The sequence below is a fragment of the Humulus lupulus genome, chromosome X, assembly GCF_963169125.1.
Source record: "Humulus lupulus chromosome X, drHumLupu1.1, whole genome shotgun sequence".
Lineage (NCBI taxonomy): Eukaryota > Viridiplantae > Streptophyta > Magnoliopsida > Rosales > Cannabaceae > Humulus > Humulus lupulus.
The window spans coordinates 261,431,130-261,458,383 of record NC_084802.1 but is presented as its reverse complement, the minus strand read 5'-3'; positions in this window follow the sequence as shown (position 1 = coordinate 261,458,383).

Here is a 27,254-nt window from a genome sequence, read left to right as displayed (position 1 = left end):
CACACCAGCTGCTGGGTCTCTGACAAACACCTTTCTGAGAACCAAATCTACGACCTGGAACTTTCGATCTCGGACTTTGGAATTGAAGTAGCGCGCCACTTTTTGCTGGTCAGCAGCAACTCTCAGGTTTGCCTCCTCTCTTCTCTCCTCGAGGAAGTCCAAGGATTCTACTAGCAACTGATGATTCTCCTCTTGGTTGTACATGGTCCTTCTATGAGATGGAGGGTCTATCTCCACAGGTATCATGGCCTCATACCCATATGCCAAAGAAAATGGGGTATGTCCAGTTGCTGTCCGAGCAGTAGTCCTGTACGACCAAAGGACTTCTTGTAATTCTTCCGCCCAAGCACCCTTAGCTCGCTCCAGGTGCTTTTTCAGAGTGTCCTTCAATGTCTTGTTTACTGCTTCAACCTGCCCATTGGCTTGTGGATGGGCTACCGAGGAGAAAATTTTTGTGATGCCATGCCGAGTGCAAAAATCGGTAAATATGTCACTGTCAAATTGGGTGCCGTTGTCAGACACTATCTTCTTAGGCAGACCATAGCGACATATTATGTTCTTAATCACAAAGTCCAATACTTTCTTTGATGTGATCGTGGCTAATGGTTCGGCCTCAGTCCACTTAGTGAAATAATCTACTGCAACCACCGCAAACTGTACTCCTCCTTTTCCTTTGGGCAACTTCTCGATCAGATCTATACCCCACACTGCAAAAGGCCATGGACTTTGCATTTGCTTCAAGACATTTGGGGGCGCTCTGGGCACTTTAGAAAATCTTTGGCATTTGTCACACCTCTTCACGTATTCCATAGAGTCCTCGTTCATGGTAGGCCAGAAAAATCCTTGCCTTAAGTTCTTTTTAGATAGACTCTGCCCCCAGCATGATCTCCACAGAACCCTTCATGCACCTCAGCTAATAAATTCTTTGACTGGTCGGGTGTTATGCACCTGAGTAGAGGTAAGGAATACCCTCTTCTATACAACACCACATCCATCATGGTGTACCTAGCAGCTTGCCTCATAATCTTCCTTGCTTCATTACGTTCCACTGGGAGAGTCCCTTGCTCAAGATAAGTGATAATGGGAGTCATCCAGGTGTCAGCTATCGTGATCGGCATGGCCTCTTATTTATCAATGCTCGGCTCCGCCAAGTATTCTACCGGTACTATATTCAGATTTTCGGCATCTTTTGCACTAGCTAGCTTTGCTAGAGCATCTGCATTAGAATTCTGCTCCCGTGGTACTAGCTTGATGGTATACTCCTCGAACTGTGCTAGCATATCTTTGGTCTTGTTTAAGTATGCCGCCATGCGTAGGCCCCTTGCCTGGTACTCCCCAAAGACTTGGTAGACCACCAATTGGGAATCGCTATTTACTTCCACCGACCGGGCAAGTACATCTCTAGCCAGTCGCAAGCCTGCTAGGAGGGCCTCTTATTCCGCCTCATTATTAGAAGCATTAAATCTGAATCTCAGTGCACAATGAATTCGGTGCTTCTCTGGTGTGACTAATATAATTCCAGCTCCTGAATGATGCTCATTCGAAGACCCATCAACAAAAAGTTGCCAAGTAGGAATTTCTTCTTTCTGCCCAGTAACACTCTCTTGCTGGTCGGGAACATCAGTGATTCCAGTACATTCAGTGATGAAATCTGCCAATGCTTGACCTTTAATAGCAGTCCTCGGCTGGTACTTGATTTCAATTGGCCTAGCTCAACTGCCCATTTAAGTAGCCAACCAGACGACTCCAGCTTCTGTAAGACTTGGCGTAGAGGCTGGTCAGTAAGGACCTTAATGGGGTGTGCCTGGAAGTATGGCCGCAATTTTCGTGATGCAAGTACCAAGCAGTAAGCCAACTTCTCGATCACGGGATACTGGGACTCTGCTCCTATCAATCGCTTGCTAACATAGTACACCGGGTGCTGCACTCTATCCTCCTCTCGTACTAAGGCAGCACTAACAGCATGCTCCGTAACTGCTAGGTACAAAAATAGGTCTTCTCCATCAACTGGCTTAGAAAGAACAAGAGGTTGGGCCAAATGCTCCTTTATGGCCTGGAAAGCTTATTCACATTCTGCAGTCCACTCAAACTTCTTGCCTCCTCTAAGCAGGTTAAAAAATGGGACGCACTTGTCCGTTGATTTCGAAACGAACCTGCTTAAAGCTGCAATCCGCCCAGTCAAGCTTTGCACATCCTTTATTTTAGCTGGAGACTTCATTTCAACGAGGGCCTTGATCTTCTCTGGGTTTGCCTCTATTCCTCGGGAGTTCACAATAAACCCAAGGAATTTTCCAGAACCTACTCCAAATGAGCACTTGAGGGGGTTTAACTTCATGTTGTACTTTCTCAGTATTGCGAAGCACTAAGTCTCGCACGTGCCCTTCAGCTTCCTTTGACTTCACCAGCATATCATCTACGTACACCTCCATGCTTTTGCCGAGTAAGTCACGAAACATACCATTCACCAAACGTTGATAGGTAGCTCCTGCATTCTTCAATCCGAAGGGCATGACTCTATAGCAGTACAGCCCTATATCTGTTCGGAAGCTGGTGTGCTCTTCATCAAGAGGATGCATGTTGATCTGGTTGTACCCCGAATATGCATCCATGAAGGACAAGGTCTCATGACCAGAGGTTGCATCTACCAACTGGTCTATTCTTGGTAAAGGAAAGCAATCCTTTGGGCATGCTTTGTTCAGATCAGTAAAATCTACACAAGTCCTCCACTTTCCATTGGGTTTGGGCACCAACACTGGTTTTGAACCCCAGGTAGGGTAGTATGCTTCCCTGATAAACCCATTCTCCTTTATCACTCTACCTCCTCCTTAAGAGCTTTTGCTCGATCCTTGTCAAGCAATCTCCTCTTCTGTTGCACTACTGGATAACTTTCATCCATGTTGAGCACGTGGCTGATCACAGTTGGTGAGATACCCACCATATCCTTGTGTGACCAGGCGAAGACATCTTGATTCCTTCGCAAGAATTCTATCAGCTGTGCTCTCACTTCTGCTTTCAACTTTGTTCCAATTTTGACACCTCTCTTCGGGTCATTCTCATCTATAAGGACCTCCTCTAGTACCTTGGACGGTCCCACATCACTTTCATAATCCCCAAAGTGAGGATCAAAGTCCCTTCCCTCGCTTTGGGCAACACCCTATTTGGTGACTTCATCACCGGATGGGGTCTTCTGCTCTTCTAAACCAAGAGTGCTCTCCTGGCCAAACTCCTCTAACATCTCCTCATCGGTTACCACTACAAGACTCTGGTCGACATCCATCTTGTCCACCTCCTCTCTCTCAACACATACAATCATGTTGTTCTCCTTGGCCCCTTTCTTTGCCTTAGCTACCGAGGCATTGTAGCACTCCCTAGCTTCCCTTTGGTCTCCTTGGACACAACCTATGCCAGCATTAGTCGGGAACTTCATGGAAAGGTGCCAGATTTGAAACTACCGCATGCAAGTTGGTGAGTAGTGGTTGACCAATAACCACATTGTAGGCGGACGGGCAGTCAACAATCAAAAACTCAGTCATTACGGTTTCATGCTTGGGGGCTTCCCCCGTCGTGACTGGCAGCTTGATTGTCCCAGCTGGTTACAATCCTTCTCCAGTAAACCCATAAATGACTTGAGAGCACAGCTTCAAGTCATTGATAGATAGCTTCATTTTCTCGAAGGAGGACTTATAAATAATGTTTACAGAGCTCCCTGTATCGACCAGACATCTCTTCACCTTCATATTAGCAATTTGGATTGTCACAACAAGAGGGTCATTGTGAGGATACCTCACGTGTTTAGCATCTTCTTCAGTGAAAGTGAGGGACTCACTTTCATATCTTGGGTTCTTTGTTGGTCGTTCCTCCATCGTCATAACTTCGGAGGTGGATGCCGCGCCCAACTCATGACGAAGGGTGCGAGCATACCTCTCCCTCGCCTTGTTGTTGTCTCTAGCAAGATGTGGTCCTCCACATATATTATCTAGTGTGAAGTCCACAGGTTCGGGTTGCAAAGGTGGGGACCGTTGCCACTTGAACCCAGGATTATTGTTGCTCCCCTCTCCTTGGGTCTTCTCTGCTCGGTACTTTTTTAGCTTCCCCGACCGGAGGAGAAACTCTATCTCATCTTTGAGATGATTACACTCATTCGTGTCATGACCATAGTCTCCATGGAAGCGACATAATTTGTTCATATCTCTCTTACTCATCTCCTTCTTGATTGGTGGGGGTTTCCGGTAAGGGACCTCTTGATGACTAGCCAAATAGATCTCCGCTCGGCTCGCTGATAGAGTGGTGTAGTTGGTGAATCGAGGTTCATACTTCGTTGGCTTGTCGTTTGGTCCTGACTTAGCCTTCTTCTCATTGTGGCGGTCAGACCCGTTATTCCCACGTTTCTTACCGCCATTCTGATCATTCCCACCATTCTTGGGGGGATCATTCGACCCGCTCGGATTGTTCAATCCATTTTCTCCCTTCTCAATTACATCATCCAACTTCATATACTTATCTGCCCGGTCTAAAAACTGCTGTAAAGTTGAAATTGGATGGCGATGGATGCTGTCCCACAAAGGACTTTGATAGATAATACCGGAAGAAATTGCCACCATCTTCCCCACATCTCCAACTGCAGTAGCTCGGTTAGCTTCTCTCATGAACCTTTGAATGTAGTTCTTGAGAGACTCATCTTTACCCTGCCTAATATCCACCAAGTGATTGGCATAAACAGGAGGGGTTCGGGCAGTACTAAATTGCCTACAAAACTCATTCCTAAAACTCTCCCAAGAGGTGATGGAGTCTGGTTTGAATTTCCAGTACCACTCCTGGGCAGTGTCTGACAATGTGGTGGGGAAGACTCTGCAGCGGTAGTCATCACTCACCTCGAGCAGCTCCATCTAATCTTCAAACTTCCCAACGTGTCTTACCGGGTCTGCCTTTTCTGTATAAACTGGCAGTACCAGTGCTTTGTATTTCTTTGGTGGTTGAGCTGCTCTAATTCGAGCACAAAAAGGGCTGCCACTTCTGTGGTCTACCGGATCAATCGAAGCTGGTTGTTTTGACAAACTCTGGACTGCTGCCGTCAAAGCATCAAGCTGGGCTTGGATGCCTGGGGCCACTGTTGGGGACTCACTTTCGGGACCGCTTGGTCGGGCACTCCTATCCGGCAAACCATCATCGAGTATTTCTACTCAACTGGTAGGACGGATTGGCTCTTGCCCTTCGACCGGGACGGTCCTCCTTCTATCATCAATGACGTCCCTCAGGTCCTTCTGAGCAGTGTGCTTTCCCAACCGATCGAATACCGTACTCCGAGTCTTCTCGGATGGTTTGTTGGGTGGAACATGCTCCTTACCACTGCGCTGGTTGGGATGCCTTGGTGGCCTTCCTATTTGAGCTGGTCGATCCTCCCCTCCTCGATGGTTATTATTATTCTTCTCCTTAGAATGGTCAGTGTGATGACTGTCAGCTTCATCATGCCCATGCCCATCTTTGAAGTGGGAAGTCTCATTGCCACGAGGAACTTTATTGTGCTCCTGCTCAGGAGGTGTTTTCTTGCTGCCTGACTTGTGACTCCCTGATCTGGAAGTCTCTGATCGGTGGCTCCTTGAGGGGGTTTTGGAGTTCCCCCTTTGAGTTGAGGCAGTGCGCGATCGGGCTCCGTCCTCCTCATGACCAGGTGGGTTACTACCACCCCTGCCTGGTCTATCAGTTTTCTTACGACCAGCTTCTGTGGTCCTTGCCTCTGTGGTGCCTGCCACCCCAGGTGCAACCTGGGCATTGGCTCGGGTCAGTTGCGTAGCTGCCTCCAAAACGAGTGCAGCTTCGCGATGTCGCCTGTCGGCCTCCTCCTGCTGTCGATGGATCTCCTCACTCCTAGCGTCCATCTCCTGTTTCTGCTACTCGAATTCGGCATTCTGCCTAGCCATTTCCTCAATGAATGCCTCCTGCCTGGTGTTGAACTGAGCCATCTCCTCCTGGAATGCGCTCATGGCTTCCTGGAGCTCTTCAACTTCTGGAGCTACATCCTTGAGCACGACTCTAGGCTCAGTTTCACAATCTTGAACGCTGGGACCCTCTAATCTAGCATGCTCCTTAAAGGAGCCCGTCTTCTTGGAGGCGGCAGTGGTGTTCTTAGGCGCCATATTGCTTCAGGGACTGTCTGTTCTTCTCTTCAGGCTCTCAATGAAAGCACCAAAATGTTGACGGTGTTTTTAGCCAACGACGTGAGAACGTCAAAAACGATGAACCTTTAAATGAATTTAAACGACACAGACAGTTTTATCAAAGAAAGTAAATAACACACAAGATTTTTATAGTGGTTCAGCCCCGATCAGTCGGTAATAGCCTAATCCACTTAGAGATCTGATTACTTTATCTACACTCAAGATCAGATGAACCAGTGTGAACTGAGTTTCTTCAGTGTAAATTCTTTGAATACAAAAAGGGTTCTCTCTCAAGGAAAACGCACTTTCTCTCTCTAGAAACTTAGACCAAATTTCAAATTTCCAAAAGTCCTTTTCTGATCCCATCAACCCTCTATTTATAGGCTTGGGATCAGAAACTGATATCCCCCTAGTATCGGGATATTCTATTACTCATATTATATTTAAATTACACAAAATATTCAAAAATACAACATAATCCTCAATTTGAGTGAAAAATGAGAGATTCCTGCGCGTTCCTAGACCGATTGTTGTTGAAGCCATTCCTGGGAATTTGACGTAGTCTGATCCATTTGTTTGATGAATATCTTCTTCTGGTCAAACACATGCATGCTGGACATATGCATGCTGGACACATGAATATGGACCATACCCCTTAGACTCTCCTCGGACCAAGATCCGACCACACCCTCCTTGGTTCTCCTCGGACCAAGGTCCGACCACCCCTTATGGGTGCTCCTCGGATCAAGGTCCAAACACACCCTTGGCTCTCCTCGGACTAAGGTCCGAACACACCTCTTAGGGCTTTCCTCGGACTAAGGTCTGACCGGACCTCTTATGGGTGCTCCTCGGACCAAGGTCCGAGCCACACTTTGGCTCTCCTCGGACCAAGGTCCGAGCCACACTTTCCTTGGCTCTCCTCGGACCAAGGTCGAAGCCACACTTTCCTTGGCTCTCCTAGGATCAAGGTCCGAACCACACCTTCCTTAGCTCTCCTCAGATCAAGGTCCGAGCCACACCTTCCTTGGCTCTCCTCGGATCAAGGTCCAAGCCACACCTTCCTTGGCTCTCCTCGGATCAAGGTCCGAACACACCAGTTGGACTCCTCGGACTAAGGTCCGACCGGACCTCTTGGGGCTTCTCTTTGGACCAAGGTCCGATCACATCCTTTGGAGTGCTTTCCTTGGACCAAGGTCCGACCGGGCACACCCTAGCCCAAGTACTCTCCTCAGGTGCACTTGGCTTGGTTATGACATCTCTCAAGCAGTCCAAACTCTTCACTGATGTATTGGGCTACTGCTAAGCCAGATCACCCAACTATTCCATGCCACTTGTCAATTCAATTGCCACATTATCATTTTCAAATTTTGGGATAACAGCTTGATTAACACTAAGTCACCTGCTTTGAACTCCAGTGGTCTGCACTTTTGATCCGCCCACTTCTTCATTCTTTTTTATGCTTTTTCTAAATAAGCTCGGGCAATCTCTGTCGTTTTCTTCCAGTCTTTTGTGAAGTGAAAGGCTCACGGGTTCCGATCGTGATATTCATCCACTGTGTGGGGCAAAAGTGGTTGCTGTCCATTAACAACTTCAAAAGGGCTCTTATTCGATGAAGAACTCTTTTGAGAGTTGAAGCAAAATTGAGCTACATCGAGTAGTTGCGGCCAATTCTTCTGATTGGCATTGACAAAGTGGCGCAAGTACTCCTCCAACATCCCGTTGAATCTTTCTGTCTGCCCATCTGTCTGCAGATGGTAGCTCGAGGAAATGTTCAGTTGTGACCCCAAGAGATTGAATAGTTCGGACCAAAAGGTCCCGGTGAATCTTCCATCTCGGTCACTAACAATGTTCTGGGGCACTCCCCAATATTTGACAATATGCTTGAAAAATTGTCTAGCTGTCTCTTCTGCCGAACAGTACTTTGACACTAGGATGAATGTTGTGTACTTCGAGAATCTGTCCACGACCACCAAGATCGCACTTAAATCCCCTGTCTTTGAAAGACTGGTGATAAAGTCAAGCGACACACTCTCCCATGGTCGACTTGGGACTCGCAAGGGCTCCAACAACCCAGGTGTTTTATTCCTATCGACCTTTTCTTGCTGGCAGATGAGACAGGTCTTGGTGTACTCCACTACATCATCTCGCATTTGTGGCCAGTAGTACCCTTGCTTCAAGAGTGTGTGGGTTCTCTGCCACCCTGGATGACTTGCCCATAGGGTGTCATGACACTCGCTTAGTAATGTCCTCCGCAAATCTCCAGCTTTTGGAACATACAAGCGCCCCCCTTTAGCCCACAAAAGATCATCCTCCACCCAGAACTGGCGAGTCTTGCCTTCTTTTACGAGCTTCAGGATGGTCCTGACAACCCGGTCTTTCTCCAGGTTTTCTCTTTTGCGCTCCTTGAGTGGAGTGTTCACCACGCTAGCCGACAAACTAGCCAAGATCTTTAGAGTCGCCAACTCCACTTTGCGACTCAAGGCGTCAGCTGCCTGGTTCAAGCATCCTGCCCTGTGCTCAAAACGGAAGTCGAATTTCACCATGAACTCCTGCCATCGAGCCTGCTTAGGGGTCAGTTTCAGCTGAGTAAGGAAATGACTAACAGCTGCATTATCCGTCTTCACCACGAACTTTGACCTCAGCAAGTAATGCCTCCACACTCGCAAGCAATGTATAACTGTGAGGAGCTCCTTCTCCTAGGAAGTATACCTCCTCTCAGCTTCAGACAGCTTGCGGCTCTCATATGCGACCGGGTGGTCTTCTTGTACTAGTACCCCTCCCAGAGCATAATCTAAAGCATCTGTCTGTACTTCGAAGGGCTTGCTAATAGTTGGCAAGGCAAGAACAGGATCCTTCATCATGGCTTCCTTCAAACTCCTGAATGCTTCAGCACACTTGTCAGTCCACGCCCAAGTCACACCCTTTTTCAGAAGCCCGGTCAAGGGTGTCTCCCTTCTTGAGTAGCCGTTCACAAATCATCTATAGTAGTTGGCTAGGCCCAAGAAGGAGCGGAGTTCTTTTACATTTGTGGGGGCTTTCCATTCTTGGATTGCCCTCACCTTCTTCATATCCATACGAATTCGGCCACGTTCCACCATGTGGCCTAAGAACTTGATGCTCTCCTGTGCAAACGAGCATTTCTCGCGCTTCACATATAGCTGGTTCTCTCTCAACTTCTGAAACACTTGAGCCAAGTGCTCTTGATGCTCTTCAATCGCTGCGCTATAAACCACGATATCATCCAAGTACACCACCACGAACTTATCTAGATACTCGTGGAATACTTGGTTCATCAATGTACAGAAAGTAGCAGGTGCATTTGTCAACCCAAACGGCATTACTCGAAACTCAAATGCTCTGTAATGAGTAACACATGTTGTCTTTGGTTCATCCCCATCTGCAATCCTCACCTGATAGTAGCCCGATCTCAAGTCCAACTTTGTGAAGTATTTAACTCCACTTAGCTGGTCGAACAAATCAGCGATCAGAGGGATGGGGTAGGTGTTGCGAACTATCACCTTGTTGAGAGCCCTATAGTCGATGCACAGTCTCAAGCTCCCATCGTGCTTCTTCTGGAATAGCACAGGGGCGCCAAATGGCGCCTTCGACGGTCTGATGAAGCCTGCCTCCAATAACTCTTTTAATTGCTTCCTCAATTCTTCTAGCTTAGGGGGTGCCATTCTGTATGGCGCTTTTGTTGGAGGTTTCCCTCCGGACACCAACTCTATCTAGTGATCAATCCCCCTCTTTGGTGGCAAGGCTTTTGGGAGTTTATCTGGCATCACGTCCCCATACATCCTTAAGACCCTCGTAATTTCTAGTGGAACAATTTCTTCCACTACTTCCTCGAACATGGTGGGTACAGCTACATAAGTGGGCTCCTGCTTCTTCACACCCTTCTTGAACTGCAAAGCTGATAGAAGCTTCACACCAGGGGGTGGTTTCACCTTTGCAGGCACCATTGAAGGAGTCTCTCCCATTATGAGTAAACTTCCAGTGGTAGGAATTGGAATGGCACCTTTCTCGGTTAGAAAGTCCATTCCCAAAACTACATCGAAGTCATCCATATGGACGACCACCAAGTCAGTCTGCCCCTCCCACGTGTCGATTCTCACTTTTACCCCTTTAGCCACGCCAGTTGTGGCCAAGGCCTTGGAGTTGACCGCTTTCATGCGGCCTGCATCTTTCTCCAGCTTCAGTCCCATTCGCTTTGCTTCAAGTTCAGAGATGAAGTTGTGGGTGGCGCCAGTATCAATCATCACACTTTTGGTGGGCTTGTCATTGATAGTGGCATCCATGAACATTAGCCCCTTCCCCAGGGTCTTCTTCCCTTTCTTGCCATGTTTCTTGATAGCATTCAACAGGCAGACAGCGCCCATGTGCGCGTACTCTTCGTCTTCCTCTTCTCCTTCGCCCTGTTGTTCTTGGCCAATGAGGGCATTCAGCTTGCCCCTGTAAGGGCAAACTGCCGATTTATGTGGGCCTTTGCAAAGCCAACAAGCTAGCGGCTTCCTCCCTGCAGCAGCATCTGTCCCACTGGAAGAATTGGACTCAGCTGTCCTCTTCTCTCCCCCACTCTTGCCCTGTCAGGACTTCCTAGACTTCTTACTCCCAGCGCTACTTGAGCTGGTTGAAGGAGTAGCCTTTTTCGACAGGCTGCTCTCTGGAGTGTAATCTGTTAAGCGTTTGGCAGCAGCTTGAGAGGTGGCCAGATCAGACACACGCTGTCTTTGAAGTTCTTGTTTGGCCCACGGTTTCAATCCCTCGAGGAAGCAGAAGAGCCTGTCTACTTCGGACATGTCCTTTATATCGAGCATCAGTCCTGAAAATCTCTTTACATACTCTCAGACTGTCCCGACTTGTTTGAGCTCTCTTAACTGGCGACGAACTATGTAAGCAACATTTTCTGGCAGAAATTGCATCTTTAATTCTCTCTGTGCACCTGCCATTCTCTATGTCATCATACTTGGTCCTCCACCACACCTTGGCATCCCCAGAAAAATACATGGTAGCCATGGTGACCTTTCCATCTTCCGAATCGACCCGCACGGCTCTAAAATAATGCTCCATGTCGAAGAGGAAATTCTCCAAATCCTTTGCGTCTCTAGCCCCGTTATAGGGCCTCGGCTCAGGTACTTTAGCTCGGCCATACTCCATACCTATCGGCCTTGTTGCGGGGGCATTCCCAACCGCTCGCATGGTTAGGTTTACCTTGGCAGATAGCTCAGCCATTTCATCTCTGAGCACGCCAACTGCCTCCCTGCAGTCTTCTGTAGTGTCATTTATGGAAACTTCTTGTTCCTTCAGCATGCGCTCCACTGCCGCAATGCGCTCTTCCCACCGAGGGGAAACAGAAGTACTTGTTGGAGTGTTTCTTTTCTCCAACGCGATTATTCTGGATAGGAGAACATCATTCTTCTTTTCCAGCGTAGCTATGCGATTGTTTGCATCAAATGTTCCCAAGTCCTGACTTGCAGAGGAAAGATCCCTGACCTTTTTGTCCAGGCCATCTAGTTCCCCTAACCGCTTCTCAAGAGCTTCGATCCTCTGAGTGTTGCTCACCATAGTGTGTTTTTCCAAGCTCTTTCTAACTTGGCTCTGATACCAACTATCACGGGCTGACTATTTGGGTACTCCAACTAGACAGAACGTGCGGCACTTGCAGACTCTTCAAGCTAGCAAGTCAGCCTACAACACACACCTACAGGCAAAAAAAAACTCAGTGGTTAGCCACATACACATCTCAGACATGCAACGGGCAATAACAAAGTATGAGCAACCACAAAGCAAGTCATTCCTAGGAACGTCCACACAACACAAAGCACACAACAAGGCAAGTGGCACGCAGTGGCCCAATGAAGATAACAAACAAGTAACACATAGGCAACAAGGAAGCACACAGGGGCAAGTATGGATAAATATTGTTTTATTAATATATAGCCTTGATAGGGCAAGGGAGTACACAGCTTTGGCCCCTATCTGCTGATGGCCATGGTGCTTCCCTAAGTCACCAGGTCACCTCCCCCTAAGGAGCCTTCTAAGGAAATTAAGTCTTCCCAGGAACATATATGATTTTTGTCTGGGCGACATATGCAATATTACAAAACTGCCACTACCTTATCCCATGAGGTTGCTTGGTGCAAGACTTGACTAATGATTAAGCACCAAGGCATGCTCATTTACAAAATGGCCCCATGTGGGGGTGCCAAAGGGGCAGCACGCCACACCAGGCAAGCAGCCAATAGTCCAAGATGACACTGGAAGTTCGGCTCCCCGGCCGCCCAATCCGAACCCGGATTTCTACACGGCAGTGGAAATGGAAAATGCATAATTGAGGAGTCAGCTGGCGAAAGCAAACCAGTAGATTCAAGAGGTGTTGGCCCGACTAACCCCTCTTACAACCGACGCTAATGTCGGAAAGGGGCACGGTGAGACTCATAAGTCCCGTCGGGGTAATCGGTCCAGGCCTAGTCGGTCGGCCAGACCCCCAACATCAAATTCTACTCCCACGTCGCACCACCAGGAAACCACATTTGAGGAACTCCCTAGGGCCGAGCAGCAGTTCAGCCGGTCGGTCCGGACCTCAACTCCCAGCTCACTTTCGCCCTCGAGCGCACCCAGAAGGGCTCAAGGAAGCTCACGAAGAAGATCCGGGGAGGACATGCGATGACAACCCGCCCTGGCCAGCCGTCCTGCGCCCTGCTCAGACCGCCGAGCACAGGACGCGGAGGATGGTAGAGCGGAGCGGCCGCGACCTAACTTGATCCGCTCTGACAAGACTAGGATCGCATCCCCGGTCAAACATCCTCCTTCACCAATAAGATACCCGTCTCCTCCTCGGCCAGTCCGAGACATTCCAACTCACGGGAGCAGCAGGAGAAATCCTCCTTCCGCGCGGACCTTCCCATCATAGCTGGGCGCCTAGAGTAGCCTCGGATCCTCATCCCCAGCGGTGGGCTCCGAGCTTCTCAAATGGAAGCTATTGGACCGGAAGTCGTCAAAGTGATCCCTCCGGTGGAGACCTACGCCAACGCTTGAGCTCGGCGCAAAGTCCCCAGGCTGCCCTGAGGGACGACCTCCGAGATCGCCTAAACTCTCAAAGAGGAGACCCAGTTGGAAACGACAGTCGTGCTCGCCAAAGGGAAGACCTGTTTGAAGTACGTGACAGCGGGAACGTCCCATACAACCTATCTCAAGATAGGAGGGACAATAACCCGCCAAACGCGTACAATGGATCCGGAGCTGTTGAACAGCCCCGGAACAACCAAGGAAGTCAGGACAAAACCCTTGAGCGTCTGGCTCAGATGGAGGAGCTGATGAGGAAGCTCTTATCAGAAAAATAGAAAGATGAGTATGATTCAGGGGATGAACTTGAGCTCTTCTCCCTCAGCATAGCAGCAACGGCGTATCCACCTAGTTTCTGTATGCCTCACTTGTCCAAGTTCAACGGAGACAGGGACCCTTCTGATCATCTGGGTATGTTCAATACCTTGATGATGGCCCACAACATTGGTCCCAAGCTGAGATGTTTAATATTTCCTTCCACCTTGACTGGGCCGGCCAGGCAATGGTTCAAGAAGAGTAAAAAGCAATCAATCAGCTCATGGAAAGCCTTCTCTACCGACTTTAAAAGGGCATTCCGAGCTTCTCAGGCTGCCCTCGTCAAGGTCGATACCCTGGAGAACGTAAGGCAGCAGCCCGATGAGCCTCTGAAGGGTTACTTGAGCAGGTTCGCGAACGTCGCTGCTCGGGCCAGAGACGCAGATGACAGGTCCAAGCTCATGGCCTTGAGGACCAGGATCCTCGTCGGAGGCGGACTCTGGAAGGAAATACAAAGAAAGGGAGTCAGCACCATAAACGAATTCCTAAATAGGGACCAGGGATGGATCAACCTGGAGGAGGCCCGAGCATCAGTCGCGGGAACCAGCCAGGCCCCTGAGCAGCCCGCTGGAGTGGGAACGGATGTCCTGGCAGCGACCCAAACTGTTACACAGAATAACCAGTTTGGTGGAGGCGAGAGAAAAGGGAGCAGCGAGGGCGGCCAGTACGATCCAAAGAAGAACAAGTCCGTAGAAAAATTCAAGCTGGTCTACGCGACTTATACCGAGCTCACCCACTCTAGGGAGAACATCTTCCTAGCAAATTCTGCTCGCCTCCCCTGGAAGAAGCCGGAACCGTTGAAGCACCAGAAGGGTAAACGAGACCCCTCTAAGTTTTGTCGGTTCCACAAAGACATTGGCCACAACACTGATGATTGTAGGCACTTGAAGGATGAGATCGAGACTCTCATCAGAGCTGGACCCTTGGCTCAGTACGCATGGAATAGAGTTCCTTCCGGCCATCCAACTCGGAAAATCCCGATCAATCAGCCTGGGTCTCGGGTAGATCAGGACGCCCCTCCTCCTGTGATAGGAGGAGAGATATCTACGATCTCCGGAGGTCCCCATCTGGCTGGCACGAGCAGGGGTGCCTAAAAGAGATACGTCAACGAACTTAAGGCTCATAATGGAGTGGAGTTCATCCCTGAGCAGCATCTACCCAAATAACAACGATTGGAGAGGCAACCGATCATATTCACCGAGGAAGATGCCAGCCACGTCCAGTTCCCTCACAACGACCCTCTGGTCATAGTCGTTCAGCTCGCTAACCAGAGGGTTAGGAGAGTACTGGTCGATAATGGGAGCTCGGTAAACCTACTGTTCCGGTCTACACTGGAAAAGATGGGTTTGTCTGTCACCGAGCTGAAAGCCACCTCCATGATGTTATACAGATTCTCTGGGGAAGGATCGGCGGCAATAGGAATGATCAAGATGGTGATCACCTTGGGAGAGGGACCTCGGACAGTCTCGAAACTCCTCGAGTTTGTGGTCATCAATTGTCCCGCCACGTACAATGCCATTTTGGGTCGACCTACACTGATAGCGTTTGAAGCCATTACCTCCATCCGCCACCTCGCGCTGAAATTCCCTTCTTCCTCGGGGATATGCACAGTCCGAGGTGCCCAACTTGCTTCCAGGGAATGCTACAGCATTTCTATGAAGGGAAAATTAAAACCCGGGCAGTTAACGATGACCGTCCAGGGCGGAAATGAGGAATCTCAGGAACTTGTGCCTAGTCCTGAGATTGAAAACCTTCAGAGCGCCAAAGGGAAAAATATCATCCTAAATGATGATATTGACCCCAGAATAGGTGAGGATAAATCTGAGCTCCAAGCCATCGAAGAGCTCGAGGAGGTAAATATCGATCCACAAAATCCCTCGCGGATGGTAAAGCTCGGGAAAAATCTATGTGGCGAAAGAAAGGCAGAGCTGATTAAGTTTCTGCAGGAGAACCTGGATGTGTTCGCATGGTCTCATGAAGACATGGTGGGGATCAGGCCGAGCATCATCATGCACACCCTCCACTTGGATAAAAGCGTGCCTGCGAAATCCCAGAAACAAAGGCGCCTAGGAACAACTCGAGCTGAGGCCCTAGAAGAAGAAGTAGCCCGGCTCTTAAAGTGCGGCTTTATCCGCGAGGCAAAGTTCTCGATCTGGGTCGCCAATCCTGTGTTGGTCCCAAAGCCCAACGGGAAATGGCGGACTTGCATCGACTTCTTCGATCTGAACAAAGCCTACCCTAAAGACTGCTTCCCTTTGCCAAGGATCGACCAACTGGTAGACGCCACGGCGAGGCACGAGCTCATGTCTTTTATGGATGCATATTCGGGCTATAATCAGATCGCCATGAATCCAGCGGACCAGGAGCACACTAGCTTCATGACCCCGAACAACGTTTATTGTTACAAGGTCATGCCCTTCGGGCTGAAGAATGCCAGAGCTACATACCAGAGGTTGGTAAATAGGATGTTTTCCAACCAGATCGGGAAGAACATGGAAGTGTATGTTGACGACATGCTGGTCAAGTCGAAAACTACCGATAATCATGTTTCTAATCTAGAGGAATGCTTTAAGATATTGAGAGAATACGGCCTAAGGCTTAACCCACAAAAATGCACGTTCGGGGTCGCGTCAGGGAAATTCCTGGGTTTCATTGTCAATACCAGAGGAATCGAAGTAAACCCCGATAAGATCAGGTCGCTGCTCGAGATGCCCTCACCTCGGTCGCGAAAGGACGTTCAAGGCCTGACAGGAAGGGTGGCGGCCCTTAATCGGATTATTTCTAAATCTACCGACAAGTGTCTGCCATTCTACAACCTGCTCCGGGGGAATAAGAGGTTTGAGTGGACTGAGGAGTGCAAACGTGCCTTCCTCGACCTGAAGGCACATTTAGCCGAGCCGCCCGTATTATCCAAACCAACGGCAGGAGAGCCTATTTTCCTTTACCTAGCTGTCACGGAAGATGCAGTTAGTGCCATATTAGTCCGAGAAGAAGACCGATCTCAGAAGCCAGTCTATTACATCAGCAAGAGGCTTCTTGGAGCTGAATCCCAATATCCGTTGATGGAGAAGATGGCCTTTTGTCTTATCACAGCCTCCTGGAAGCTCATGCCATATTTTCAGTCCCACTTAATACATGTCATAACCGATCAACCTTTCAGGCAGGTTTTGCAAAAACCTGAAGCATCGGGATGTTTGTTGAAGTGGGATATTGAGCTCAGCCAATTCGAGATTTTGTACATACCGCGAACTGCAATAAAAAGCCAGGCCCTGGCTGATTTTGTGGCAGAGTGCACGGGATTCTGAGAAGATCCTGTAGAAGAGTCAGCCCAGGCCTCCTTAGCCCAGGCCTCCTTACCCCAGGCCTCATGGAAGGTCTTCGTAGATGGCTCGTCTAACGAGAACGACTCTGGGGCTGGAATCATATTGATATTCCCAGAAGGACATCAATTCCACTCGGCGTTGTGATTCGGATTCAAAGCGTCCAACAACAAGGCCGAATACGAAGCTTTACTAGCCAGGCTAAGGGTGGCCCAGGAGCTGAAGGCCAGCTCCATCCAATGTTACAGCGATTCCCAGCTCGTGGTAAACCAAGTGTTAGGGGAATACCAAGCACAGGGAACTAAGATGGCTGCTTACCTGGCCAAGGTAAAAAGCGAGCTATCTGCATTTGAGCGTGGCTCAATTGAGCAGATACCTCAGGAGCAGAATGCCAATGCGGATGCCCTGGCAAAGCTCGCTACCTCTGGAGAGACAGAGACTTTGGGGTTAGTGCTGGTAGATTTCTTGGAGAAACCAAGCATAGAGGAAGTCAGAGCGGAGGTCGAGATGATCAACGCCAAACCGACCTGGATGACCCCCATCCTCGAATATCTCACAGCAGGAAAGTTACCTAAAGAGAGAAATGACACAAGTCGGGTACTTTACCAGTCTCCAAGGTATATAGTGGTAGATGGGATATTATACCGGCGTGGACACTCTTTACCTCTCCTGCGGTGTGTTCTGCCAAGCAAAGCGAAGACCATTTTGCAGGAAGTGCACGAGGGTTTTTGTGGAGATCACACTGGGGGGCAAAGCTTGGCCCTGAAGATATTAAGGCAAGGATATTACTGGCCCACTCTGTCAAAAGACTCGATTTCCTACGACAAAAAATGTGACAAGTGCCAGCGATTTGCCACAGTTGCCCGAGCTCCCCCGGTCGAGCTGAAGATGATCTCGTCCCCGTGGCCATTCGCGGTCTGGGGGATTGACTTGGTTGGCGCCCTCCCTACTAGAAAGGGAGGAGTTCGTTACGCGGTGGTGGCTATCGTCTACTTCACCAAGTGGGCAGAAGCAGAGCCCCTGGCAATAATCACTTCAAAAAGAGTCCTCGACTTCGTGGTCAAGAGCATTATCTGCCGATTCGGGCTGCCAAAGAAGATCGTATCAGACAATGGAACGCAGTTCTATAGCGACCTCTTCACAGAATTCTGTGAGAGGCACGACATTGTAAAGAGCTTCTCCTCCGTGGCCTACCCCCAGGCCAATGGGAAGGTCGAGGCCGTCAATAAGATGCTAAAAACAAGCCTTAAGAAAAGACTGGATGAAGCCAAGGGAGTCTGGCCGGAACAGCTCCCCCAGGTACTGTGGGCATACCGGACCTCACATCGAACGTCGACGGGTCATACTCCTTTCTCCCTGGCTTTCGGGAGTGAGGCAGTCCTTCTTGTCGAAGTAAAGGTAGCCTCGCATAGAGTCCAGGCATTTGACCAAGACCGCAATGACGAATAGCTCTGTGCGTCCCTCGACCTGATTGACGAAAGATGAGAAGATTCACAGCTACAGCTCATGCATTATCAGCAAAATATCACTTGTTATTTCAACTCAAAGGTCAGAAAATGCGCCTTTAGCATTGGCGACCTGGTCCTCAGAAGAGTCTTCCTAGCCAGTAAGGATCCCAAGGACGGAGTATTGGGACCGAACTGGGAAGGGCCCTACCAAATAACCGAGGTCATTAAAGAAAGAACCTATATGTTAGCTCGGCTAAATGGAGAAGCAGTCCCACGAACTTGGAAGGCTATCCATTTTAAGAAATATTATCAATGATATCTTTGTAAGGCTTAATCAGAAAAGCCATCTTTTGTTTATTAAGTAATGAGAATTAAATCTTTTTACATTATTGTGTATATTTGTGGATGTAAAGTCAAGTAACCACGAAAGACCCTTTCCTAATTACTTGGGGGGCATATGTCCTGGATATAACTAGGTCGTCCAAAAACTTAGAAGTTAATTCAAATTGATTGATCGATATTTTTCTTAAAAAGCACGAGATATCGATAAAGGATTAACTCGAACTAAGTTTTCAAATCAATGTCCTGGATTCAACCAGGTCCTAAAAACATAAAAGTTAATTCAAATTGATTGATCGATGTTTTTCTTAAAAAGCACGAGATATCGATAAAGGATTAACACGAACTAAGTTTTCAAATTAATGTCCTGGATACAACCAGGTCCTAAAACTTAGAAGTTAATTCAAATTGATTGATCGATGTCTTTCTTAAAAAACACGAGATATCGATAAAAGATTAACACGAACTAAGTTTTTAAATTAATGTCCTGGATACAACCAGGACTTAAGTCTTAGAAGTTGGTTCAAGTTGATTAACATGTTTTTTTCCTAGAAAAGCATAAGATGCCAATCACAACACCAACAAAAACTAAGTTATCATCAAGTGCATAGAAGAGAAATAAAGTCGGGACAAAAATATGTAAATCAATTGAAATAAAGTTGGGGATACCAATTGTCTCGAGGTTAAAAAACCTCATAATATAAAGTTACAAAAAAATATATATAAATGATAAAAGGAAGGGAGAAAAAATCCTAAGCCCCGCCAGGTCGCTCTGATGAGGTCACCCCCTCGCCATCCTGCTTGGTGGCAGTAGAAGTCTCCCCGGTCTCGAATGGCGCCTCTTGTTGAAGGCAAGCTTTGAACTTCTCCAAGAAGGACTCCCACACGTCCGGCCCCAGGAAGGAGATTTCACCTTCCGGATTGAAGACCCAGCAGTGGTACAGCATAGCCTCCATGGAGGAGCTGGAAGCTGCCCTCTCTACCGCCAGAGTAGCCTTGGCCGCCTCGGCCTCGACCTTCGCGGCGTCTAGTGCAGCTCGGGCAGCCTTGGCCTCCTCAAGCTCAATCTTCGCAGCGGCTAGGGCGACCTTGGTGGCCTCGGCCTCCTGCAGCTTGGTCTGAGATGCCTCCAGCTCGGTTTGCGCAGCGACCGAAGCGGCCTGCGCGACCCTCTCGTTTTCCCGGGCAGTTGCCAAGGACGCCTTGGCGTCCCTTTCCTATTGTTGAGCAGTCGCGAGGGCGACCTGCGCAGCCTAGTGCTCGCCCCTGATCTCCTCGATCCTAGCCCGGGACCGAGATATGCTCTGGTGGAGGGCCAAAGCCGCCTGCAAGACCAAAAGATAATAAGGCAAGTGCCTTAGGAAAAAAATAATAATACAAACAAACAGGGGGTACCAGTGGCAAAGCCAACTTACCGTGAGGGTCATCCCCAATGAAGACTCCATCACATTCTCGGGGCTCCTTATCTCAATCTCCCACAGATCCCTCGAGGTGGCATTGTAGCAATGATCCACCATGTAGGTCGCGGTTTCGTAGACCGTCCCTCTAAAGACCTCGGGGACTTTCTCCAAGGCCTGAGGGTTGACCAGGACGTGCACACTAGGGGCCGGAGCTGCCAAGGTCCCAGTGGACGCCTCCGGCTCCCGAATAGAGACAGGAGGTCGTGGGGGAGGTGGAGCCATCATCTTCTCCGTTGCAGGAGGGGGTGGAGGCACCTTCTCTAGAGCAGCAGGGGCTTGGTTTTTCCCCTTTGCAGGAGACTTGGAGGTAGTCCCGATGGCTTTCTTCGCCATCTGAAGCCTCTTCACCATGGGCCCGGAAGACCCGGCGGAAGGGTTTCCTCCAGGGAACATAGCTCGAAGATCATTGCTCCCGGGCTGCGACATCTACTCTGTTGAAACAAAGACAGCAAAGCATTAATATACATGTAAAAATATTTGTGCAAAACAAAAAAAAGGAAGCAGAGCTTAAGTATGTATTAAAAGGGGTCCTACCCTCCGAGCTAGAGGAGGAATCTATGGTCACGACCTCCAGCTCCGGAGCTTCAGTGGGGGAGTCTAAGATAACGACTTCACGAGCTAGAGGAGGCTCTGGGTCCGGATCTGCCTCGGGACTGGACTCTTCTACGTACTGCCTAAGACCCGGAGCTACTACACCCTCCAGAAGGGAGGGCCACGACCTAAGATTGGTCCCGTACTCCACGAAAAAGGCTGACCTAAAGGCCAAGGTATTATCTACAACTATAGTACCCCTAGGGCGGCTCATGTCATAACACAGCACGAGCTGGTCGACGCATTGGAGTAGGGTGATGTCACGGTCTAGGTCGTTTTGGTGGCGATGAACGGGTTGGCTGGGGTTAAACCTAGCAAGGCGTAGGTCGGCAGTGGCCCTATTTAATCCCTATATAAATAAGGGTTACCTTGGCTGGAGGGGCCGGCTGCTGCCCCAGACAGGGCCCTTTCTGCATTGACTTCTTGGGCGACCTCCAGAACCTGCTTCCGCCGCATGAGGGGCACCTCGTCCTCCTCATCCTCATCCTCATCCGCGGCAACCTCCTCGGGGATGGGTGCCATCTCACGAGCAGTGGGGATGGTCCGCAGTCTCCTCAAGGCTAGAGTCTGGCCCGGAGAGATTAACTTACATGCCAGCATCATCTCGTCAGACACGAGCTGGCGATGATCCTTTTCGCTTGGGGGAAGCCCCGCCAAGGTTTCATATTGACCCCCAAGGGTCACTGATTTGGCCATCCTCGCGAAAATAGCTGCATGATAGTTTCTAAGTCAGGAACGAATAAAAAGAGGCTAATCAGCAATCAACTTATGAGCTGAAGATAGAAGGAACTTACGAGGACGGTTGAAGTAGTGGTGCTCGCAGTTGCGAAACCCCTTTGACATGAAGAACTGATCCTTAAAGTCATTGGGGTGGCTGGGCAGCTCAATGACCGCAGCCAAATTTGGAAAACGGGTCAGGTAGTAGAACCCGTCACCTCGCCCCCGTTGCTCCGGGCAGGCTTTGAGGCAAAAGAAGTACAGGAAGTCCGCCGGCGTGGGTACCTCCCATCCTACTTCAGGAATAAATACTTCAACCCCACTAACAGACGGTAGGAGTTAGGGGGGAGCTGGAAGGGGGCCAGCTCCACGTAATTTAAAAAATCCGCGAAGTACTGGTCCAATGGGAGGAAGGCCCCAGCCTTGAGATGATCATCGATCCAGGAGGCATACTCCTCGTTGAGCGGCGCGCAGCTCCGCTCACCTTCAAGGGGAGGTCGGGCGTCCAGGGCGCCCCTCCCTATCTCAATGTTATGGGAATGAAAAATTTTGTTGACTTTCCCATGGGTGGTGACCTTCGAGGCGATCCTCTCGACCTCGAAAAAGGCGTCGGGCCCCACCTCAACCTCCTTCTCCACGGTGGGGCCAAAGTTGGGGATTGGGGAGTCTTTGGCCACCTCTTTCCCCTTACTGGTTTGTTGGGAGGATGAGCTGCCAGCACTCTTCTTGGGTGCACTCTTCTTGGGTCCCATCTGGTCGCCTAACGAACAAAGCAGAAAGTTTAGAAAAGGCAACCTAAGCATAAGAAAGAATCTAGCATGAAGGGTTTCCTTTACACGGGTTGAGGTAATCTCAGCCCGCGGCGAGTGAGACCACACGGTTCTATGAACACGCGCCTGTGCTCCCAACGGGTCCCCGATTACTCAGAATCCGTGGGTCAGGAGGGTCAGAATAAAAGTTTGCCTTGGAAGGAAAGTTTCAGTAGGCAACAGTAGGCAAAATCGCCTGTGAAGCGTGTCCCCTAAGCTACCTGGTTTTTTCACCCTAAAAGCTTGTTGTTCCAAACAGGCATAAAAAAATTTTACCCAGAAAATCACCCCAAAAGTTGTATCCTATGAGTCATGCTCCTAAACAGTTTTTCCTACGGTCGATACCCCTAGGATAAAAACCTACGCATAAAATACCAGCAAAGAAAAGAAAAAGACCAACAACCTACTGCATGCGGCTAAAGAGAAAGTTTACCTAAGCAACAGTAAAGGAAAGCATTTAAAACATGCAACAAACGGAGGACTTACAAAAATTTCTTGTTTTGTAAAGACTGAAAGGAGCGTCTGGGTTGAAATCCTGCTGGAATCGCTGGTAATGGAGTCACAAAAGAGCCCTCGTGTCTGAACCTCTGGAACGCTGGGAATAGTGACCGGAAGAAAAAAAGGGTTTTGAGACTGAGAAGAAAGAAGAAGATGAGAAAATTTTCAAATGAAAGGGTGGCTCAGGCGAAAGGTGGCTAGCCTTTTATATACGTAAAAGGCCAAACGATGAGGGTCGTTCGATTGTCTTGATGTAGGATACGAGGATCACTACTCGAAAGACGAAACGACGGTCGAAGATAAGCTAGGCCAGTTAATGCGGTTCTCGAAAGACGGACCGTCACCAACCACGATGCTCCACGTATTCGATACCAGCGTAATGGGTGGAATGTGAAGAGTCCACAAAGAAGCCGGAAAGCCCCCACTGTGGCCCCAGGTGACGTCGTATGCCACGAGCAGGGGCTTGGGGGGGAAATGTACGCCCTAAATATCCACGGGTTATTAGCAAGCTGAGAAAGGGCATGATTATATCAGCCACGTGGAAGACACCTACCCGGAGCTGCTGTTACAAGGTCCTACCTCTTTAAGCTCGAGGTAACCAAAGGTTTATTGCGATTATTAAGGCATTGGGTCAGCAGAGTGGACACCACGGGCTGAGACTACATCAAGCTCGGGGTACGAGCTTGAGTTGGCACCTCTGACCTTTTATAAATTCAACCACGCAATGTAAACGTGCATATATCAGACATCACGTGTCTGCTCCATCCTGAATTTTCGGACACGCAGCATAAATGTGCGTGTTCAGGCACCCACAACTGGGTTGGACCATGCGGCCCATTATCCCCCTTACCTATTGATTAGACCACACTTCATTGTCAGGTTTTAAGAATTAATCATGAATGTCACAGAAGTGACATGATGGGTAAGAAGGTCACGGGATGACCTCCTTTGTCAACACCCAGGTGCCCTCTCCCTATAAATATGGAGACCCTGGGAGTTGCAAGGGGTTGGCTTCTAATTTGTAAAGAAACACCCTGTAAAGAATATCAGAGAGATATCAATAATATTGACTGGTGGACTAGAAGGATTTTAACCTTTGAACCACCTAAAAAAGTATTCGAGTTATAATTTTCCTTTGAGATCATTCATCTATTACGGGTCATTATTTAGCACTAATCCCTCTCCTTATTCTTATAATTATATGTTGCCGAAGAACCGCGTCAACACACTATAAATCGTTTGTGTTTATTCTTTACCATTAGATTAAACTTTTAATTATCATCTCATTTCCTGTCGTATTTTAGACTCCATGTCGTTGGCCAAATCGAAGGTCAACAACACCGATGATTAACATTTACATTTTATATTGAAGTGTGGTCTAATCATTATGTAAAATAGATCATGGATCGCATGGGCTAAATCAGGCATGTGCCATCTGATCATGCACGTTTATATTGCGTATCCGAGAATCCGGAGTAAGCAGACACGTGATATCTGTTTACGCACGTTTATATTGCGTGGTCAACTTTATAAAGATCCTGGGGTACGTCAGACCCCTGGCATACCACAAGCTTAGTGTAATGTCAGCTCGTGCCTTTTGATGTTATATTACACAAATGGTTCCAGGAAGTATGCTGCTTTGAACTCACCAGTTCGAGCTATTTGTCTAGGGTATTGTACCAAATTTCCTTAGATGAAAGGTGAACACGTGGCACATCGATAATAGCTTTTTGCTAGCCTGATGTACCCGAGCTGCCTCAACAGGGTACGTGCTGATTTTCAGGGCGTACATTTGCCCCCCAAGTCCCTGCTCGTGTTTTATGAGGTCACTTCTGACTTTCACAGTAGGGACTTTTAAACTTCCTTTGCGATTATCCAGTCCCTACCCACCATTTGAGTACTGGACACGTGGAACGCCGTGATTGGCATCTGTTCGGGTTTTGAAGATTGTATTAAATGGCCTGGCCACCTTGTTGCTACTGTTTCATCTTTCGAATCATGACCCTCGGTTCTCGCATTAACTTGATCGGACGGTCCTCGTTTCCTTATGCCTTTTACGTATAAATAGGGCTGGAAATTTTCAGTACTCATCACCTTTCATTCGAAATTTTTCTTCATTTTCTCTCACGAGTTTCAAAAACTGTAACGACCCGAATTTGCTAATAAGGCTTAGGGCCTTGATTAGTGTGCCTGGAGGGCAATAAATGGATTATTATGTTAATATATGAATTAATGTGAATATATGATAATGATGCATGTTTAGTTGAGTTAAATGTGCATGTGGGCCCCGTCTGGATATTAGGGGCATAAATGTGATAGATGTGATAAATGTTATATATATATATATGTGTGATATGTCTGTGCAGCACGATCCGAGACAGTCCTAGGAGCGGTTAGCCAGGAAGTCACAACGGGGTCGAGAATCCGACTTGAGGCGAGTCGAGGGGCAATTTGGGTATTAGATATATTATGGGGTTATCGGGATATGGAAATAAATATTTGGAGATATATTTGATTGTAGAATGTCTAGGAGGGAATATTGGGGAAATTTACCATTTTGCCCTCGGGGACGTTTTGGTACCCCGAGCCTTGAGGTAACCACATAGATTAAGTTAAATAAAACAAAAAGGGAAGAATTATTTAGAAGCTTTAGAAACCGACATTTACTTCCTCCCAGCTGAAGATAGTTCTTATCTCTTTCTCTCTTTCACTCCCTAAGACAAAACTTAAGGAAAATTCTGGTGGAAGCTAGTTAAAGCAAGGAATTGGGCTGAGAAATCTTAGGAGCTAAAAGCTTGAGGATTAAGGATCAAACTCAGGGACTAAGCTCAGCAAAGGTAAGCTTTAATTATGAAGATTATGTTTAGAATTGTTACTGGTTTGTTAGAGTTTGCATGTTAGTTAAGTTTGATATGTTCTTGAGTGTCTTGGTTGAGTTTTGGAGCAGATTCTGATGGCTTTTGATGTTGATACTGAGCTGGATGTTTGTGTTGATTATCTGGGATTATTAGATAAGTTTTAGGGTGAATTGGCTTGAGGAAAATATAGAAAGTTGGTGAAGAATTCTGGGTTTGGAGGAGAGGGTCACGGCCCTAGGTGGGGCGCGCTGCGACCCGTGTGCGCACGCGGCCATGGGAGGCCGAGAAGTTCATGCGCGTCGCGGTCCGTGTGGGTGTCAGTGGGATGCTAGCCTCTGTTTCGAGGCTAGCCGCAGCACTTGAGGGTAGGGTCGCGACTCTTAGAGCTAGTTTGTGTTTTTTAGGGTGTTTAGGCTTGCGAACTCAATGGTTAAGGCTCAGGATGGATTTTATCACCCGGATTGATAGAATTCAAGGTCCCGGAGGTTAGGGTTTTGGCTCAAAGTTATTTATTGGATTAGAACTTGATGGATGGATTTTGTTAATGTGTTGTGACTAGGGTTTCAGCGAGGCTCAAGTTAGAGGACTGTGCTCGGGACATCGGTGCTCAGAGAGCTCGGGACTCAGGTAAGAAAACCCTTGTTTCTATAGAGCTTGTATGCAGGGCTGAGCCCAATGTGTTTGAATAGAACTGGTATGCAGGGTTGAGCCCATGGTGTTTGAATTGCAGGGCGTAGCCCTTTGGTTTTATTTGCTACTATTCTGTATTTGTTTAATATGCTATGAGTGCAATTATGTGAATGATCGACAAGAGCCGAGAACGGTGTAGGCCGAGGTCGGCAGGGGCCGGAAACGGCAAAGGGCCAGGAACGGGATTAGGCACGATGAGTGCAAGGCCGAGTATGGCAAGGGGCCGGGAGCAACGTTGAGCACGTGGAGTGCGATTTGCCAGGGCGAGTCCCTAAAAGGATACCTGGGATATCCTGACGGTGTGGACCACGAACCCAGGGCTTGGTAAACGCCTGGGACAGCTAGGCCGTATATGTTTAGCCCATTGGTGGCCTATTTATATGCTTGATATATGTGATGCATATGTTATCTGTTTGTGGGTTTTCTTGTTGGGCTTAGGCTCACGGATGCTCTGTGGTGCAGGTAAGGGTAAGGAGAAAGCCAACCGACCATGAGTGTAGCAGGCATGAGGCGGCGTGTACATGTTGGGCCAGCCTGGCTGCCACAGCCAGAGGATTTTGGGAGATGGTTGTAAATAAACTTAGATTTTGTCGTTTAGTCGACTTGGTTCAATTTATATGATGTAAATGTTTCTAAACTGTATTTTGGGATCCCAGGTGTCAAACTTTTATGATTTCCAATGAAATGGAATTATTTTTACAGTTTTCCTCTGTTTATGGCTTAATTACACTATTTATTCTAAAACCTCGATTAGCGAGTTGAATGCACGTCTTTAAACTCACTTAGTAACAGCTCTAAGGAAGTAGGGCGTTACAAAAACTCTTCTTCTTCTTTTAATTAAAATCCCAGAAATCCCCGTAATCTCGCCACAAAAATCCCTCGAAAGCCTAGTCTTAGGGATTTCTCCAGGACTCCTACATCTACGCTGCTAGCAACTTTCGCGTGGAGAACATACTGTAAGTTTCATGTTTTTCGTATGTTTTGATTTT